We start from the raw sequence: 19,189 nt of genomic DNA on the forward strand, positions 1-19,189 counted from the left end.
TAAGGGGAGTTAATAGTTGATACAACCAAGACAATCAATTATTTTCTGTTCAAATGTTTTACCTATGATGCACATTTGATTTGATGAACAGTTAAAAAATAATTGCAGTAAATCATCCATGAAATTTTTTTATTTTTTATTTTGTCTTTTCGGCTTATCCCATGAGTTCAGGGTCGCCACAGCGAATCCTTGTCTGCATGTTGATTTGGCACAGTTTTTACACCAGATGCCCTTCCTGACATAACCCTCACCAATTTCTACTGGGCTTGGACCAGCACTGCACAGTTGCGGATGGGAGTGCGCTGTTAGGGGTTCAGTGTCTTGCCCAGAGACAGTTCAATGTGTAGCCGGGACCGGGGATCGAACCACTGACCCTGTAGTTCGTGGACGACTACCTTACCAACTATTTATATGCACTATTTAAAGTTTTGAAATTGATATGTATTTTTCCTTGTGTGGCTACATGACAGACTTACAGTGGAACTATAAAGTATTCCCAGCGCTTAACTATTTATACATTTTTTTTCCCACATGTTACAGCCTTATTACAAAAAGGATTAAATGCATTATTTTCCTCAACATTCTACAAACAATACCCCGTTATGACAATGTGAAAGAAGTTTGTTTGAAATCTTTGCAAATTTATTCAAAATAAACCAAAAAATAATAATTTCACATGTACATAAGTATTCAAGGCATTCGTACACGGACCACAAGGTTAGTGGTTCAATCTCCAGTCCCAGCTAATTGGCTCCCGGTGGGTCACGTGAGAACCTTGCGTGGCAGCCACTGCAATCGGTGTGTGTGTGTGAATGGGTGAATGAGAATGAACATTGTAAAGCGCTTTTATCTAAAGAGCTATATAAGTGGCCATTTAGATATCATCAGTCTATCTTTACCAAAGGCCAATAAGGTAGCTGTAATCAAACTACTACTTAAAAAACCCTGGGTTGACCCAGGTGTTGTAGTCAATCACCAACCAATATCTTCCCTTTATTTCTAAAATCCTTGAAAAAGTAGTTGCAAAACAATTATGTGACCACCTGTACAGAAATAATTTGTATGAAGACTCAGTCAGGATTTAAAGTTCATCATAGTACAGAAACAGCACTGGTAAAAGTCACCAACGATCTTTTCATGGCCTCAGATAATGGACTCATCTCCATACTTGTTCTGTTAGATCTTAGTGCTGCATTGATACCATTTGATACCATTGATAACAACATTTTATTACAGAGACTGGAACATGAAATTGGGGTTAAAGGAACTGCACTAGGTTGGTTTAAATCTTATCTAACTGATAGACTTCAATTTTTTCTATTCATTAAAGGCATCCAGTTGCTTACCCAGCTTCAAATGCTCAAATAGGTAAAATAAAATAGAAATAGAAACAAAATAAAATATGAATACAAACAGTAATGATAGTAGTATCCATTGAACTATTAAAAAAACAAATAAACAAGTTCATTAGTATAAAAGTGTATTGAACAGTACCAAAGTCCAGAGTGCAACAATACAGTAAGCACTTTACAGCCTTGTGTTAAACAGTCTGATGGCCTAGGAGACAAAAGACCTCCTCAGTCTATCTGTCGAGCAAGACTAGGACAGCTTTCTGCCACTTAAAACACTTCTCTGCCTGGTGATGGTGCTGTGCAAAGGGTGGCTAGCATTGTCCATGGCAGGAGAATTTACTGAAGAGTTATTGAGAGTCCTTTTTCTCAGTCACTAATATAAAAGTCTCCAGTTCTGCTCCTGGCACCGAGCCAGCTTTCTTCACCAGCCTGTCAAGTTGTGTAGCATCCTTCTCTTTCTGCTGCCTCCCCAGGTCACCACCACATAGAAGAGAACACTGGCTACCACAGACTGGTAGAACAAAAGATCTTGAAGGACCCCAGCCTCCTCAGGAAATAGAGTCTATCCTGCCTGTCCTGTAGAACACTTCAGTGTTTGCTGTCCAGTCCAGTCTGTCGTCCAACTGGAGTCCCAGGTACTTGAAGGTCTTGACCACACACATTTACTTCATAGCTATGTTTTATGTTCTAAATTGCAAGAAATTTGGACTTCAATGTATTCATTCTTCTCAAAGTTGTTTAAAACATCAATAAAACCATTTCCACTGCTGATTATCCTGGGTACACAAAAGCTACAAGATATATATCTTTATCTACTACCATATGGTATTTTATGTGCTAAGAAACTCATTCCATAATCTGGAAAAAGAAGGAAGTGCCAACTATAAAAATGAGGATAACTGCAATGACTGACTGATAACAAAAATAGTTTTGTGCAAACGTCCTGTACAGAGGTCATTTATTTTAAGCATGTCATCAAGATTGAATATAAACTGAATAGCATATCTATGTATAATATGAAATATGTTGACTACGTCATGTATCTAAATGGTAAATGGTCTGGACTTATATGACGCTTTTATACCTATTGATACTCAAAGTGCTTCACACTGCTTCTCATTCACCCATTCACAAACAAACACCAATGGAAGAGCTGCTATGCAGATGGCTAACACTCACCGGGAGCAACTAAGTTGGGGTTCAGTTTCTTGCTCAAGGACGATTAGACATTAGACGGGAGGAGACGGGGATGAAGCCAACAACTGCCCAAAGGAGTTTCATTGCATGTGGCAGGTCAGGGCAGTGCAGTGATTCAGCAGCTCGAGTGGAGGTCTGGGGAAGACCTTCTATGTCTCACAAGTAGAAACAAGCCTCTTTAATCGCTACCTATATGGCCTGTTGACAGTTTCCAGGGGCTTCTGGGTTCACGACTCGAATTAAGGTTGCCATCTTCAGGTGCCACCTAACTTACTGAAATACGCCTACAGTATATACATAAATGCAAAACGAAAAAAACAGAACTTTTTTCATTAAACAAAGCTCATAAATTATTACAAAAAATGTAATGTTTGCTACCAATTTTGGTAGATTTCTCAATAAAAGGAGCCTAGAAATGGTTAGAAAATTTTAGTCCCCAAGTTTGGTGAATTTCTTATTAAATGGAGCCCAGAAATGACAACAAACATAACAAAAGTCAGTTTATATATAAATATTATATAAATATACATACATATTTCAATGCCATTTTTCTGCTTTTTAACTTTATGTATGTTTAAACATTATTTATTTTCATCTTACCAAAAAACTAGAGTAAATGATCCTATCCCTTTCTCAGATAATAATAAGGTCATGTGTAGTTTAAATGTTTCAGGGTCATTGAAATTCTGTTGAGGCTCATGGAAATTAACACTGCAAAATAACCCACACATAGCAAAAATTACACTTGCTCTCATGGGGAGAGTGGTGGGAAAATATAAAACACAGAGCAAAAATGTTTTTCATCTTTGAAGGAAAGAAACAAGCAAGCAGAAAACAGCAACAACAAAAGAGGACACAAGCAACATTATGCTTCTATAATCTTCTTAATTGTGGCTTTTCTGTGGGTGAAGACATAGCAAAACTAAAAAATGAATAATGTAGAATGTAAAGAAAAAAGTAAAAGTGTATTGATAAGAAGCAGAGTGAAACATTTTGAAGAGAATGAGGAATGTACTTCGTATTTTTCTTTGATGTTGTCGAAAATAAATTGACTATTTAAATGATATAAGTGAAATACCCACAAACTATTCTTAAAGAAGTTCATTCCATTTATACAAACATTTGTGAAGAAAGCCACACCTCTGATGAAAAGATTAATTAAATTTTTTCAAAGGTGACAAGCAAACTAGAAAAAGAAGACTTGACAAGTGTAGACATAACAAAAGCCTTGCAAAGTATGCAAAATGACAAAATTTTAGGCTTGGATGCCCTTCCTAAAGAGTTTTATGATACCTTTTGTTTTGTTAGAATCTTTTTTTAGAGGTGTAGTTCTGGCATCAATGAGAAAAGCCTTAATAACTCTTTTGTTTAATGAAGGACATAAACATGATTTAACTTTGCTTGGAGTAGATGTAAAAATTCACTGTAAGGGATTATGTTTTCAGATACAATCAGCAGTCCATAACATAACAGATACGGATCAAATGTGGGGTTGTAGGCCGACAAATGACTGATGGTCAAGACTCCTTTGACTTGGAATGAAACCTCTGGTTTGCGGAAAGTGTAAAGGAATTGTGTAGAGTGCCTGATTTCCTAGAAAATACTGGGGAGACTCTGGACATGTCCCTTTTCTCAGAAAGTGGGGAGTTTAGTTTCCTCATGGTTGAAAGATTTAAATAATTGCACATTAATTTATAAAGTCATTGCATATGGTTGTTTACAGAACACTCCAAAAGAATTGTAATGTGGTTGTTCAAGATGTGGTGGTTGAATCATTCTTTAAACAAGGAAGAGGAAGATGGACATGGAAAATCTTTATTCAATAGTTTTTTTTAATCTCTTGCAATCTCTTATTATTGTAAATATGTAAATAGTGTCACTGTAAACATTTGATCAAATCACAGTTTTTTTAAATTAACTCAAACACATATACTAATGGGGTTTTTAAATTATAAAAAAATGTTTTGGTCTTTTTTTTAAGGATATGATAATTTTAATTTGCAATAATAAAATTATTATGATAATAATAAAATTATTATTATTATTATTATTATTATTATTATTATTATTATTATTATTATTATTATTAAAAGTAAAATTATATACTTAATTTAATGTAATGTAGATTTAACCATGTAAAGAACTAATAAAATGGTGAAAGTATTCCCCCTTGCTCCCTGGTGGGCAAGTCGTGAATAGCGTATTTGTGTGTTTAAATTGTTTCGTGTCAAACACAGGTCTTATAGTGTCCAAAGTAGTTTGAAATGTATAATAATCGTTTGACTAATAAAAGTTTGATATTGATTTTTTTGTTGTGTTTAATTGTAGGTGGTGTTGTACCTGTTCGATGAATGTCGTGGGAATCTAGAAAGCTTTCCACATGTCTGTACATTATATCTCTTTTAAGTTTTTCATGCTGTCCACTCCAAATGAACTGGAAAATAATTTTCCGAAGAGACGCAATAGTTTTATGAGGAGTTGGGAAGGTAGCTGCCAGGTATGTTAATGAGGCCAACACTTCTGCTTTTACCACTGAGATTTTTCCTTCGAATGGTAAGTCTCTATCTTTCCATTGTAGTAATTTTCCTTTCACTTTAGGGAGTTTTGCTTCCCAGTTGTTGCTTACCATATTCTTACCTATCTGTACTCCCAAAATCTTTATTGTCTGTCTTTTCCTGCATTCCCCATGGCTCTCTTGTCTCTCTCCAGTTTAAGTATAAGATTTCACTCTTATCCTTGTTTATTTTTGTACCTGAGGCAAGGGTGAACTTTTCACACTCACCTAAAACTTCAGTGAGGCGAAAGACCCAGCTGTCAAGAGGGAGTGGGCAAGGGCCAGCTCGAGTCGTGTGCTCTCCTCTCTGAGTTTGTTCTGTCTTTGCATCTTTACACAAGTCTTCCATTGCCAGCACGCTTAGTTTATAGCACCACACAGCCTAGGCTAATTGAGGCAGCAGACGAAGGCCAGCTCATGCTGAAGGGGCCGAATCCTTGGACAATGCGTGGAAAACACCGTCAGCGAAGCTGCTGCCTCTAGGAATGCCCCGCTTGTCTCTTGCCTGTGCAACTCATACTTACCTGGCAGGGGAGATACCATGATCAAGAAGGTGGTTCACCCAGGGCGGTGAAGGGGGATCAACAACAGAGAGGTGTCTCTAATGGCTGCAACCATGACTGGTTCCAGGAGGAACGCAGTAAGATTTGAACTACAGTCAAACTTGGAAATGGATCGTCTTCAGTTCAGCAGAAACATCATTCAGAAGGAGCTTGGCTTTCCCCCGACCCAGTTGGATTATATTTTTGCCTTTCCTGGAAAAAAGATATTTGAGGTAGTGTTTTCTACAACTAAGCTTTATGAGTCATGCATTGACACATTTAATCGAAGTAAAGACTCAAACTTGAGGTTTATGGATATACGCCTTATCCCACTGTCTGAGAGGGAACCTAAGGCAATAACTGTCATAATGTATTCTGAAAAAGTCACAACAGATGATATAAAAACATGGCTTTCCTTTCAATGTACAGTCTTGCGTGGTATGGAGCTTAGGGACGAAGATGGCATAAGGACAGGCGCTAGGCGCTTCTATGTTCAGTTAAAGCGGGATGAGGACTCTGGACAACTTATACACCTGCCTTCAACTATACAATTAGGATCTATTAGAGGTCATGTCTTTTACCCAGGCCAGCCCAAAACTTGCAGAAAATGTGGGTCTAGGACACACCTAGCCGCAAATTGTGATACAACCTATTGCAAGAACTGTGAAGGTTGCGACCACATTACAAAAGATTGTCCTCAACCTATGAAATGTAATCTTTGCCGGTCTACAGCCCATACTTTCAGAACATGCCCAGAATCTTACGCTAATAGAGCCCGAAAACTTTCCCCCAAAGACAGGGTGGAGGTGGGGCAATTGGGCAGATTTTTGCTATGGAAACATGTGACCAAGAGGAAGTTAATAGGCTACACCTGCCATTGACGAGTAAACAACTACCATACTTGTACAATCAGGACAAATTTGAGTCAAGTGGAAGCCAATCAGCAGGTGACATACCCCGAGTGGTGGACACAGTTGGAGGGAGCCAGTTGGCTGTGGACGACATGGAGGAGGTGGTTGCTCAGAGAGAGTGGGGTAAAGTTTCACTTGCTACATCAACCATAGCGATGATCACAGCTGACCACTTAAGCTGTTCATCACAGGAATCTCTTGAAGTTTTTGACCACTGTGTCGATACGATGGCTGTTCAACCAACTCCTACCCCAATAAGTAGGTTGGGGTCGACTAAGGAATGTCGAGACATGTTGGCAGACCTCTCAAACCTTGAAAGAGATACAAATCAGGATGTTACCATTGAAGAGGGATGTTGTCCACCCAAAGACAAAGGATTAAGGACCCCTGCTCTGGTTTCTCCTCTTACCTGTGCCTCTTCGGACCTTTTGTTGCCCCGTAAACGATCACAGGAAACATCTACGGATTCTTCAACCAATAGCTTGGAGGCTGACAAATGGCTGCACCTCCAGACAAACTCCCTACCCTTTTTAGACTCTGGGGGCCTGACCAGTTTTTCGGAGATTACTCAAATGAAGAACAAAGAGGTGGAGGGGATACAAAATGAGTGCTGCGATGCCTGGAAAACACAAAAGAAAAAAAAGAAAAAGGTAAAAATATCTATACCTGATGCACTGATGTAAAGAGCTGATCTCACCTCTCTTATGTCCAATGCAATCCCTCAAAATAGTTACCATAAATACCAGGGGTTTGAATGACCCTATAAAATGTCAATCTGTCTTCAGTTTTTTACAAAGCAGTGGTGACATTTTTCTTTTACAAGAATGCTCACTCCCATTTATAGACAACTATGTAAAATATAAAGACAGATGGAAACAAGGAGAGTCCTTTTGATCAGGGGACAATAAAAATAGGGCTTCAGGGGTAGTAATATTATTTAATAGAGGGTTTTTTAAAATTCAGAGAGTGGAAAAAGTCATAGATGGTAGGTTATTACTAGTTGATGTCGAAAATAATGGGCGTGAGCTGAGAATAATAAATGTCTACTGTCCTACGGATATGCAAGAGCGAATTTTGACTTTGCAAACCCTCCAATCCCTGATAATTTGTGGGAGGGAAGTTGTTATTGGGGGAGATTTTAATTGTATTCTAGAAAAAGGAGATAGGAAAACAACATCCATTTCAGGTATTTATCCTGATACAAGCTCCCAGATGTTAAGGGACATAATTGAAGATTGTAATCTTATTGACGTTTACAAAAAGTTGAACCCTGATGAGCGAGGATATACATGGTCTAATGGTAAAACTTCTTCTCGGATTGATTTTATTTTTACAACATGTGGAGTTACATCAGTCTTTTGCAAAACTTATCCCGTACCTTTCTCAGACCATCATAAATTAGTTGGCACCTTACATATTCCAGGGCCATTTAAATTTAGTCGTGGCCCATGGAAACTTAATATAAGTGTCTTAGATAACCCGGAAGTAGTCTCAAGATATAAAAAAAAGTGGGAACAGTGGCTCACTTTGCAACCCCTTTTTAAATGTTTGGGAGAGTGGTGGGAAAACATAAAACATAGAACAAAAATGTTTTTTATGTCAGAAGGAAAGAAATTAGCCAACAGAAAACGTGACAAACAAAACAGGATGCAAGCAAAACTACAGCGCTACTACAACCTTTTAAATCGGGGGTTTTCAGTGGGCAAAGAAATAGTTAATTTAAAAAAAGACATAATGACATTATTAAATGAAAAAAGTAAAGGAGTATTGATAAGAAGTAGGGTGAAACATCTGGAAGAAAATGAGAAGTGCTCCAGGTATTTCTTTAGAAAGTTGTCTAAAACAAAACAAGTAATGGACTACTTAATAGACAATAAGGGACGGGAACTTAAAGCTCCTAAAGATGTACTGAAAGAGGTGTATTCCTTCTATTCCAAACTTTATGAAGAAAGACAGACTACTAAGAGAGAGACAAATCTTCTTCTCTCTAAAGTGACAGCAAAGTTAGAGGAGAATGAGAGAGATGCGTTAGAAAGAGATTTGACAATTACAGATATAACAAAGGCCATGCAGAGTATGCAAAATAATAAAACCCCAGGCTTAGATGGTCTTCCTAAGGAGTTTTAAGTTATATTTTGGGACCAACTGAAACAACCCTTGCTAGAAGTGTATAAAGAATCCTTCTCCAAAGGGGTTCTTCCACTATCCATGCGTAAAGGGTTAATAACATTACTATTTAAAAAAGGACAAAAACATGACTTAAAGAATTGGAGACCTATATCTTTGCTAGGAGTAGATGTTAAAATACTGTCCAAGGCCCTTTACTTTCGTATGCAGTCTATAGTACACAGATTGGTCGGGGTCGATCAAACCTGCGGAGTACCAGGAAGACAAATTACTGACACTCTCGCTTTGGTCCGAGACTCATTCCTTTATTGTCAGGAGCGTAGCATTCCACTTAGTATTATGGGGCTAGACCTGGAGAAAGCGTTTGACAGCATAAGTCATCAGTATCTAAAGGTAATTCTGTCCCATTTAGGTTTTGGCAACATTTTCCAGAAATGGGTGCACCTACTATACACTGATTGTAATAGTACGGTGATGGTAAATGGTAGAGCTACAGATTGTTTTAATGTAAAATCAGGAGTTCGGCAGGGTTGCCCCCTCTCGCCGATCCTTTTTATATTAGCAATGGAGCCCTTAGCATGTGGCATACGGGAAAATCATAAAATTAGAGGACTACCTGTCCCAGGCAGTAATGGTAAAGAAGCAAAGGTAACACTTTATATGGACGACCTAACCCTTTTGTTGACAGATAATACATCTATAGGAGAAGCTTTGGGAGAGTGTGAAAAGTTTACTTTTGCTTCAGGTACAAAAATCAACAAGGATAAGAGTGAAATCTTATACTTAAACTGGAGAGAGACAACAGAGTCATGGGGAATGCAGGAAAAGAAAGACACAATAAAGATTTTGGGAGTACAGATAGGTAAGAATATGGTAAACAACAACTGGCCTCATTAACATACCTGGCAGCTACTTTCCCAACTCCCCATAAAACCATTGCGTCTCTTCGGAAGATTATTTTCCAATTTATTTGGAGCGGACAGCATGAAAAACTAAAAAGAGATATAATGTACAGGCCTGTGGGAATGGGTGGAAAAGCAGTACCAGAAATTGAAAGTAAAATGAAAGCAATGTTTATTACACCGATTCTTAAAGTTTGTCTGAATGAAAAAAAAGATGTTATGTGGGGTCATTTTGCCTCCTTTTGGATTGGCCAACAGGTGTTAAGAGCATGGGGACAGCGAATTCCACTGAAAAAACCCTTTTCTGACACTCACCCTAGAATTTACGATACAGTAGAGACATTTTTGAAATTGGGCCTGACACAAATTGCGGTTAATAAAATAACAAGGACAGCAATTGAGAAGGAATTAGCCCCTTCTCCAAGAATGGTACCTGTGGGCAAACTGACAGAGGTCCAATGTAAAATGGCATGGAGTAACGTAAACAGTAAATTTCTGACAAATAGTTTCAAAGATCTAGCCTGGCAAATAGTTCATCAGTGCTTGCCTACAAAAAGTTTTCTTGAGAAAAGGAATTGTACAAGAAGTGCTCAGTGCCCCAGAGAAAAGTGTGGTGACACCGAATCTGTCAAGCATTTATTTTGGACATGTCCCTTTGCTCAGAAAGTTTGGTCACTTGTAACTCCTTGGTTAAAAGACCTATATAATTGTGCACTGACCTTTGAAATTATTACATATGGTTGTTTGCAAAGTACTACAGAAAAAGATGTTAATGAATGGTGGTTTGTGATAAATAGTGTAAAAGAGAGCTTATGGAAAGCTAGGAATATTTTGGTTTTTAAGCAACAAACAATTCCATACGAGACAGTAATAAAGAGTATTATGCATACTGTAAAGGACTTAGTTACAAGATATACCTCTTATAAAACAAAGGAGGAAATAGCAAAATCGTGGAAAATTCCTGGTTTTCCCTTTGAATAATATTTTGTTCCTCCTTTCTTTGTAATATGTATTATATAATGATTTGTATATTTTGAAATGTAAGTACAGAAAGTGTGTGTGACCAGATGTATTTGTGCAAAGAAGTAATAAAAACCTTGAAAATTGAAATTGGTTCACCCAGGGCGAGGCTCAGCCATTGCACTCCGGTTGTGCTGACCCCTGCGAATTCCCCAAATGTGGGAATCTCGACTGCATAATTTGTGGTAGTGGGGGACTGCGTTCGCGCTCTCCCCTGATTGTAAAGTGTTCAAAGACAAATGCGTCGTCCTCCAAGGCTTTTGCGGTCCTCCTCAAAGTGCTGTGCGTCACGCCGCTTTTGGCTTTTTCCGCCACGCCCTGCAAAGCCAGCGGTGTTGCCGTGACAGCTGTGTGTTCAGTGAGGCGAAAGAGCCAGCTGTCAAGAGGGAGTGGGCATGGGCCAGCTCGAGTCGTGTGCTCTCCTCTCTGAGTTTGTTCTGTCTTTGCATCTTTACACAAGTCTTCCATTGCCAGCACGCTTAATTTATAGCACTACACAGGCTAGGCTAATTGAGGCAGTGTTTGCAACTTTCCATCCACTGGAGCAGCAGACGAAGGCCAGCTCATGCTGAAGGGGCCGGACCCTGGGACTATGCGTCGAAAGCACCGTCAGCGAAGCTGCTGCCTCTAGGAATGCCCCGCTTGTCTCTGGTCTGTGCAACTCATACTTACCTGGCAGGGGAGATACCATGATCAAGAAGGTGGTTCACCCAGGGCGAGGCTCAGCCATTGCACTCCGGTTGTGCTGACCCCTGCGAATTCCCCAAATGTGGGAATCTCGACTGCATAATTTGTGGTAGTGGGGGACTGCGTTCGCGCTCTCCCCTGATTGTAAAGTGTGCAAAGACAAACGCGTTGTGGTCCTCCTCAGAGTGCTGTGCGTCACGCCGCTTTTGGCTTTTTCCGCCACGCCCCGCAAAGCCAGCGGTGTTGCCGTGACAGCTGTGTGTTCAGTGAGGCGAAAGAGCCAGCTGTCAAGAGGGAGTGGGCATGGGCAAGCTCGAGTCGTGTGCTCTCCTCTCTGAGTTTGTTCTGTCTTTGCATCTTTACACAAGTCTTCCATTGCCTGCACGCTTAGTTTATAGCACCACACAGCCTAGGTTAATTGAGGCAGCAGACGAAGGCCAGCTCATGCTGAAGGGGCCGGACCCTGGGACTATGCGTGGAAAGCACCGTCATTGCCAGCACGCTTAGTTTATAGCACCACACAGCCTAGGCTAAATGGAGCAGCAGACGAAGGCCAGCTCATGCTGAAGGGGCCGGACCCTGGGACTATGCGTGGAAAGCACCGTCAGCGAAGCTGCTACCTCTAGGAATGCCTCGCTTGTCTCTGGCCTGTGCAACTCATACTTACCTGGCAGGGGAGATACCATGATCAAGAAGGTGGTTCACCCAGGGCGAGGCTCAGCCATTGCACTCCGGTTGTGCTGACCCCTGCGAATTCCCCAAATGTGGGAATCTCGACTGCATAATTTGTGGTAGTGGGGGACTGCGTTCGCGCTCTCCCCTGATTGTAAAGTGTGCAAAGACAAACGCGTTGTGGTCCTCCTCAGAGTGCTGTGCGTCACGCTGCTTTTGGCTTTTTCCGCCACGCCCCGCAAAGCCAGCGGTGTTGCCGTGACAGCTGTGTGTTCAGTGAGGCGAAAGAGCCAGCTGTCAAGAGGGAGTGGGCATGGGCAAGCTTGAGTCGTGTGCTCTCCTCTCTGAGTTTGTTCTGTCTTTGCATCTTTACACAAGTCTTCCATTGCCTGCACGCTTAGTTTATAGCACCACACAGCCTAGGCTAATTGAGGCAGTGTTTGCAACTTTCCATCCACTGGAGCAGCAGACGAAGGCCAGCTCATGCTGAAGGGGCCGGACCCTGGGACTATGCGTCGAAAGCACCGTCAGCGAAGCTGCTGCCTCTAGGAATGCCCGGCTTGTCTCTGGCCTGTGCAACTTATACTTACCTGGCAGGGGAGATACCATGATCAAGAAGGTGGTTCACCCAGGGCGAGGCTCAGCCATTGCACTCCGGTTGTGCTGACCCCTGCGAATTCCCCAAATGTGGGAATCTCGACTGCATAATTTGTGGTAGTGGGGGACTGCGTTCGCGCTCTCCCCTGATTGTAAAGTGTGCAAAGACAAACGCGTCGGCCTCCAAGGCTTTTGCGGTCCCCCTCAAAGTGCTGTGCGTCACGCCGCTTTTGGCTTTTTCCGCCACGCCCCGCAAAGCCAGCGGTGTTGCCGTGACAGCTGTGTGTTCAGTGAGGCGAAAGAGCCAGCTGTCAAGAGGGAGTGGGCATGGGCAAGCTCGAGTCGTGTGCTCTCCTCTCTGAGTTTGTTCTGTCTTTGCATCTTTACACAAGTCTTCCATTGCCAGCACGCTTAGTTTATAGCACCACACAGCCTAGGTTAATTGAGGCAGCAGACGAAGGCCAGCTCATGCTGAAGGGGCCGGACCTTGGGACTATGCGTGGAAAGCACCGTCATTGCCAGCACGCTTAGTTTATAGCACCACACAGCCTAGGCTAAATGGAGCAGCAGACGAAGGCCAGCTCATGCTGAAGGGGCCGGACCCTGGGACTATGCGTGGAAAGCACCGTCAGCGAAGCTGCTGCCTCTAGGAATGCCTCGCTTGTCTCTGGCCTGTGCAACTCATACTTACCTGGTAGGGGAGATACCATGATCAAGAAGGTGGTTCACCCAGGGCGAGGCTCAGCCATTGCACTCCGGTTGTACTGACCCCTGCGAATTCCCCGAATGTGGGAATCTCTACTGCATAATTTGTGGTAGTGGGGGACTGCGTTCGCGCTCTCCCCTGATTGTAAAGTGTGCAAAGAGAAACGCGTTGTGGTCCTCCTCAGAGTGCTCTGCGTCACGCTGCTTTTGGCTTTTTCCGCCACGCCCCGCAAAGCCAGCGGTGTTGCCGTGACAGCTGTGTGTTCAGTGAGGCGAAAGAGCCAGCTGTCAAGAGGGAGTGGGCATGGGCAAGCTCGAGTCGTGTGCTCTCCTCTCTGAGTTTGTTCTGTCTTTGCATCTTTACACAAGTCTTCCATTGCCAGCACGCTTAGTTTATAGCACCACACAGCCTAGGTTAATTGAGGCAGCAGACGAAGGCCAGCTCATGCTGAAGGGGCCGGACCCTGGGACTATGCGTGGAAAGCACCGTCATTGCCAGCACGCTTAGTTTATAGCACCACACAGCCTAGGCTAAATGGAGCAGCAGACGAAGGCCAGCTCATGCTGAAGGGGCCGGACCCTGGGACTATGCGTGGAAAGCACCGTCAGCGAAGCTGCTACCTCTAGGAATGCCTCGCTTGTCTCTGGCCTGTGCAACTCATACTTACCTGGCAGGGGAGATACCATGATCAAGAAGGTGGTTCACCCAGGGCGAGGCTCAGCCATTGCACTCCGGTTGTGCTGACCCCTGCGAATTCCCCAAATGTGGGAATCTCGACTGCATAATTTGTGGTAGTGGGGGACTGCGTTCGCGCTCTCCCCTGATTGTAAAGTGTGCAAAGACAAACGCGTCGGCCTCCAAGGCTTTTGCGGTCCCCCTCAAAGTGCTGTGCGTCACGCCGCTTTTGGCTTTTTCCGCCACGCCCCGCAAAGCCAGCGGTGTTGCCGTGACAGCTGTGTGTTCAGTGAGGCGAAAGAGCCAGCTGTCAAGAGGGAGTGGGCATGGGCAAGCTCGAGTCGTGTGCTCTCCTCTCTGAGTTTGTTCTGTCTTTGCATCTTTACACAAGTCTTCCATTGCCAGCACGCTTAGTTTATAGCACCACACAGCCTAGGTTAATTGAGGCAGCAGACGAAGGCCAGCTCATGCTGAAGGGGCCGGACCTTGGGACTATGCGTGGAAAGCACCGTCATTGCCAGCACGCTTAGTTTATAGCACCACACAGCCTAGGCTAAATGGAGCAGCAGACGAAGGCCAGCTCATGCTGAAGGGGCCGGACCCTGGGACTATGCGTGGAAAGCACCGTCAGCGAAGCTGCTGCCTCTAGGAATGCCTCGCTTGTCTCTGGCCTGTGCAACTCATACTTACCTGGCAGGGGAGATACCATGATCAAGAAGGTGGTTCACCCAGGGTGAGGCTCAGCCATTGCACTCCGGTTGTACTGACCCCTGCGAATTCCCCGAATGTGGGAATCTCTACTGCATAATTTGTGGTAGTGGGGGACTGCGTTCGCGCTCTCCCCTGATTGTAAAGTGTGCAAAGAGAAACGCGTTGTGGTCCTCCTCAGAGTGCTCTGCGTCACGCTGCTTTTGGCTTTTTCCGCCACGCCCCGCAAAGCCAGCGGTGTTGCCGTGACAGCTGTGTGTTCAGTGAGGCGAAAGAGCCAGCTGTCAAGAGGGAGTGGGCATGGGCAAGCTCGAGTCGTGTGCTCTCCTCTCTGAGTTTGTTCTGTCTTTGCATCTTTACACAAGTCTTCCATTGCCAGCACGCTTAGTTTATAGCACCACACAGCCTAGGTTAATTGAGGCAGCAGACGAAGGCCAGCTCATGCTGAAGGGGCCGGACCCTGGGACTATGCGTGGAAAGCACCGTCATTGCCAGCACGCTTAGTTTATAGCACCACACAGCCTAGGCTAAATGGAGCAGCAGACGAAGGCCAGCTCATGCTGAAGGGGCCGGACCCTGGGACTATGCGTGGAAAGCACCGTCAGCGAAGCTGCTACCTCTAGGAATGCCTCGCTTGTCTCTGGCCTGTGCAACTCATACTTACCTGGCAGGGGAGATACCATGATCAAGAAGGTGGTTCACCCAGGGCGAGGCTCAGCCATTGCACTCCGGTTGTGCTGACCCCTGCGAATTCCCCAAATGTGGGAATCTCGACTGCATAATTTGTGGTAGTGGGGGACTGCGTTCGCGCTCTCCCCTGATTGTAAAGTGTGCAAAGACAAACGCGTTGTGGTCCTTCTCAGAGTGCTGTGGGTCACGCCGCTTTTGGCTTTTTCCGCCACGCCCCGCAAAGCCAGCGGTGTTGCCGTGACAGCTGTGTGTTCAGTGAGGCGAAAGAGCCAGCTGTCAAGAGGGAGTGGGCATGGGCCAGCTCGAGTCGTGTGCTCTCCTCTCTGAGTTTGTTCTGTCTTTGCATCTTTACACAAGTCTTCCATTGCCAGCACGCTTAATTTATAGCACTACACAGCCTAGGCTAATTGAGGCAGTGTTTGCAATTTTCCATCCACTGGAGCAGCAGACGAAGGCCAGCTCATGCTGAAGGGGCCGGACCCTGGGACTATGCGTGGAAAGCACCGTCAGCGAAGCTGCTGCCTCTAGGAATGCCTCGCTTGTCTCTGGCCTGTGCAACTCATACTTACCTGGCAGGAGAGATACCATGATCAAGAAGGTGGTTCACCCAGGGCGAGGCTCAGCCATTGCACTCCGGTTGTGCTGACCCCTACAAATTCCCCAAATGTGGGAATCTCAACTGCATAATCTGTGGTAGTGGGGGACTGCGTTCGCGCTCTCCCCTGATTGTAAAGTGTGCAAAGAAAAACGCGTTGTGGTCCTTCTCGGAGTGCTGTGCGTCACGCCGCTTTTGGCTTTTTCCGCCACGCCCCGCAAAGCCAGCGGTGTTGCCGTGACAGCTGTGTGTTCAGTGAGGCGAAAGAGCCAGCTGTCAAGAGAGAGTGGGCATGGGCCAGCTCGAGTCGTGTGCTCTCCTCTCTGAGTTTGTTCTGTCTTTGCATCTTTACACAAGTCTTCCATTGCCAGCACGCTTAGTTTATAGCACCACACAGCCTAGGCTAATTGAGGCAGCAGACGAAGGCCAGCTCATGCTGAAGGGGCCGGACCCTGGGACTATGCGTCGAAAGCACCGTCAGCGAAGCTGCTGCCTCTAGGAATGCCCCGCTTGTCTCTGGTCTGTGCAACTCATACTTACCTGGCAGGGGAGATACCATGATCAAGAAGGTGGTTCACCCAGGGCGAGGCTCAGCCATTGCACTCCGGTTGTGCTGACCCCTGCGAATTCCCCAAATGTGGGAATCTCGACTGCATAATTTGTGGTAGTGGGGGACTGCGTTCGCGCTCTCCCCTGATTGTAAAGTGTGCAAAGACAAACGCGTTGTGGTCCTCCTCAGAGTGCTGTGCGTCACGCCGCTTTTGGCTTTTTCCGCCACGCCCCGCAAAGCCAGCGGTGTTGCCGTGACAGCTGTGTGTTCAGTGAGGCGAAAGAGCCAGCTGTCAAGAGGGAGTGGGCATGGGCAAGCTCGAGTCGTGTGCTCTCCTCTCTGAGTTTGTTCTGTCTTTGCATCTTTACACAAGTCTTCCATTGCCAGCACGCTTAGTTTATAGCACCACACAGCCTAGGTTAATTGAGGCAGCAGACGAAGGCCAGCTCATGCTGAAGGGGCCGGACCCTGGGACTATGCGTGGAAAGCACCGTCATTGCCAGCACGCTTAGTTTATAGCACCACACAGCCTAGGCTAAATGGAGCAGCAGACGAAGGCCAGCTCATGCTGAAGGGGCCGGACCCTGGGACTATGCGTGGAAAGCACCGTCAGCGAAGCTGCTACCTCTAGGAATGCCTCGCTTGTCTCTGGCCTGTGCAACTCATACTTACCTGGCAGGGGAGATACCATGATCAAGAAGGTGGTTCACCCAGGGCGAGGCTCAGCCATTGCACTCCGGTTGTGCTGACCCCTGCGAATTCCCCAAATGTGGGAATCTCGACTGCATAATTTGTGGTAGTGGGGGACTGCGTTCGCGCTCTCCCCTGATTGTAAAGTGTGCAAAGACAAACGCGTTGTGGTCCTCCTCAGAGTGCTGTGCGTCACGCCGCTATTGGCTTTTTCCGCCACGCCCCGCAAAGCCAGCGGTGTTGCCGTGACAGCTGTGTGTTCAGTGAGGCGAAAGAGCCAGCTGTCAAGAGGGAGTGGGCATGGGCAAGCTCGAGTCGTGTGCTCTCCTCTCTGAGTTTGTTCTGTCTTTGCATCTTTACACAAGTCTTCCATTGCCTGCACGCTTAGTTTATAGCACCACACAGCCTAGGCTAATTGAGGCAGTGTTTGCAACTTTCCATCCACTGGAGCAGCAGACGAAGGCCAGCTCATGCTGAAGGGGCCGGACCCTGGGACTATGCGTCGAAAGCACCATCAGCGAAGCTGCTGCCTCTAGGAATGCCCCGCTTGTCTCTGGCCTGTGCAACTTATACTTACCTGGCAGGGGAGATACCATGATCAAGAAGGTGGTTCACCCAGGGCGAGGCTCAGCCATTGCACTCCGGTTGTGCTGACCCCTGCGAATTCCCCAAATGTGGGAATCTCGACTGCATAATATGTGGTAGTGGGGGACTGCGTTCGCGCTCTCCCCTGATTGTAAAGTGTGCAAAGACAAACGCGTCGGCCTCCAAGGCTTTTGCGGTCCCCCTCAAAGTGCTGTGCGTCACGCCGCTTTTGGCTTTTTCCGCCACGCCCTGCAAAGCCAGCGGTGTTGCCGTGACAGCTGTGTGTTCAGTGAGGCGAAAGAACCCGCTGTCAAGAGGGTGTGGGCATGGGCCAGCTCGAGTCGTGTGCTCTCCTCTCTGAGTTTGTTCTGTCTTTGCATCTTTACACAAGTCTTCCATTGCCAGCACGCTTAGTTTATAGCACCACACAGCCTAGGTTAATTGAGGCAGCAGACGAAGGCCAGCTCATGCTGAAGGGGCCGGACCCTGGGACTATGGGTGGAAAGCACCGTCAGCGAAGCTGCTACCTCTAGGAATCCCTCGCTTGTCTCTGGCCTGTGCAACTCATACTTACCTGGCAGGGGAGATACCATGATCAAGAAGGTGGTTCACCCAGGGCGAGGCTCAGCCATTGCACTCCGGTTGTGCTGACCCCTGCGAATTCCCCAAATGTGGGAATCTCGACTGCGTAATTTGTGGTAGTGGGGGACTGCGTTCGCGCTCTCCCCTGATTGTAAAGTGTGCAAAGACAAACGCGTTGTGGTCCTTCTCAGAGTGCTGTGGGTCACGCCGCTTTTGGCTTTTTCCGCCACGCCCCGCAAAGCCAGCGGTGTTGCCGTGACAGCTGTGTGTTCAGTGAGGCGAAAGCGCCAGCTGTCAAGGGGGAGTGGGCATGGGCAAGCTCGAGTCGTGTGCTCTCCTCTCTGAGTTTGTTCTGTCTTTGCATCTTTACACAAGTCTTCCATTGCCTGCACGCTTAGTTTATAGCACCACACAGCCTAGGCTAATTGAGGCAGTGTTTGCAACTTTCCATCCACTGGAGCAGCAGACGAAGGCCAGCTCATGCTGAAGGGGCCGGACCCTGGGACTATGCGTCGAAAGCACCGTCAGCGAAGCTGCTGCCTCTAGGAATGCCCCGCTTGTCTCTGGCCTGTGCAACTTATACTTACCTGGCAGGGGAGATACCATGATCAAGAAGGTGGTTCACCCAGGGCGAGGCTCAGCCATTGCACTCCGGTTGTGCTGACCCCTGCGAATTCCCCAAATGTGGGAATCTCGACTGCATAATTTGTGGTAGTGGGGGACTGCGTTCGCGCTCTCCCCTGATTGTAAAGTGTGCAAAGACAAACGCGTCGGCCTCCAAGGCTTTTGCGGTCCCCCTCAAAGTGCTGTGCGTCACGCCGCTTTTGGCTTTTTCCGCCACGCCCCG

The 19,189-nt window shown here is 45.6% G+C and overlaps 13 non-coding genes and 1 pseudogene across 13 annotated transcripts; all 14 read left to right on the plus strand.

Annotated features, from left to right (window-relative positions):
* The first annotated feature begins 10,673 nt into the window (after positions 1 to 10,673).
* Positions 10,674 to 10,822, plus strand: LOC137138679 (U1 spliceosomal RNA; annotated as a pseudogene).
* A 447-nt stretch (positions 10,823 to 11,269) lies between these two features.
* On the plus strand, positions 11,270 to 11,433 carry LOC137138505 (U1 spliceosomal RNA). Its single transcript, XR_010916052.1, has one exon. It is a non-coding gene; the product is annotated as a U1 spliceosomal RNA (small nuclear RNA).
* Positions 11,434 to 11,951: 518 nt separating this feature from the next.
* Positions 11,952 to 12,115, plus strand: LOC137138620 (U1 spliceosomal RNA). Its single transcript, XR_010916163.1, has one exon. It is a non-coding gene; the product is annotated as a U1 spliceosomal RNA (small nuclear RNA).
* A 431-nt stretch (positions 12,116 to 12,546) lies between these two features.
* On the plus strand, positions 12,547 to 12,710 carry LOC137138709 (U1 spliceosomal RNA). Its single transcript, XR_010916235.1, has one exon. It is a non-coding gene; the product is annotated as a U1 spliceosomal RNA (small nuclear RNA).
* Positions 12,711 to 13,244: 534 nt separating this feature from the next.
* Positions 13,245 to 13,408, plus strand: LOC137138642 (U1 spliceosomal RNA). Its single transcript, XR_010916185.1, has one exon. It is a non-coding gene; the product is annotated as a U1 spliceosomal RNA (small nuclear RNA).
* Positions 13,409 to 13,926: 518 nt separating this feature from the next.
* LOC137138721 (U1 spliceosomal RNA) lies at positions 13,927 to 14,090 on the plus strand. Its single transcript, XR_010916246.1, has one exon. It is a non-coding gene; the product is annotated as a U1 spliceosomal RNA (small nuclear RNA).
* A 534-nt stretch (positions 14,091 to 14,624) lies between these two features.
* On the plus strand, positions 14,625 to 14,788 carry LOC137138619 (U1 spliceosomal RNA). The gene has a single exon (XR_010916162.1). It is a non-coding gene; the product is annotated as a U1 spliceosomal RNA (small nuclear RNA).
* A 518-nt stretch (positions 14,789 to 15,306) lies between these two features.
* LOC137138396 (U1 spliceosomal RNA) lies at positions 15,307 to 15,470 on the plus strand. Its single transcript, XR_010915946.1, has one exon. It is a non-coding gene; the product is annotated as a U1 spliceosomal RNA (small nuclear RNA).
* Positions 15,471 to 15,901: 431 nt separating this feature from the next.
* On the plus strand, positions 15,902 to 16,065 carry LOC137138658 (U1 spliceosomal RNA). Its single transcript, XR_010916200.1, has one exon. It is a non-coding gene; the product is annotated as a U1 spliceosomal RNA (small nuclear RNA).
* Positions 16,066 to 16,467: 402 nt separating this feature from the next.
* Positions 16,468 to 16,631, plus strand: LOC137138408 (U1 spliceosomal RNA). The gene has a single exon (XR_010915958.1). It is a non-coding gene; the product is annotated as a U1 spliceosomal RNA (small nuclear RNA).
* A 518-nt stretch (positions 16,632 to 17,149) lies between these two features.
* On the plus strand, positions 17,150 to 17,313 carry LOC137138420 (U1 spliceosomal RNA). Its single transcript, XR_010915969.1, has one exon. It is a non-coding gene; the product is annotated as a U1 spliceosomal RNA (small nuclear RNA).
* Positions 17,314 to 17,744: 431 nt separating this feature from the next.
* LOC137138554 (U1 spliceosomal RNA) lies at positions 17,745 to 17,908 on the plus strand. The gene has a single exon (XR_010916100.1). It is a non-coding gene; the product is annotated as a U1 spliceosomal RNA (small nuclear RNA).
* Positions 17,909 to 18,326: 418 nt separating this feature from the next.
* On the plus strand, positions 18,327 to 18,490 carry LOC137138528 (U1 spliceosomal RNA). Its single transcript, XR_010916074.1, has one exon. It is a non-coding gene; the product is annotated as a U1 spliceosomal RNA (small nuclear RNA).
* Positions 18,491 to 18,921: 431 nt separating this feature from the next.
* LOC137138431 (U1 spliceosomal RNA) lies at positions 18,922 to 19,085 on the plus strand. Its single transcript, XR_010915980.1, has one exon. It is a non-coding gene; the product is annotated as a U1 spliceosomal RNA (small nuclear RNA).
* Positions 19,086 to 19,189: the final 104 nt, after the last annotated feature.

The sequence above is a fragment of the Channa argus genome, chromosome 12 (genome assembly GCF_033026475.1).
Source record: "Channa argus isolate prfri chromosome 12, Channa argus male v1.0, whole genome shotgun sequence".
NCBI classification, from domain to species: Eukaryota; Metazoa; Chordata; class Actinopteri; order Anabantiformes; family Channidae; genus Channa; species Channa argus.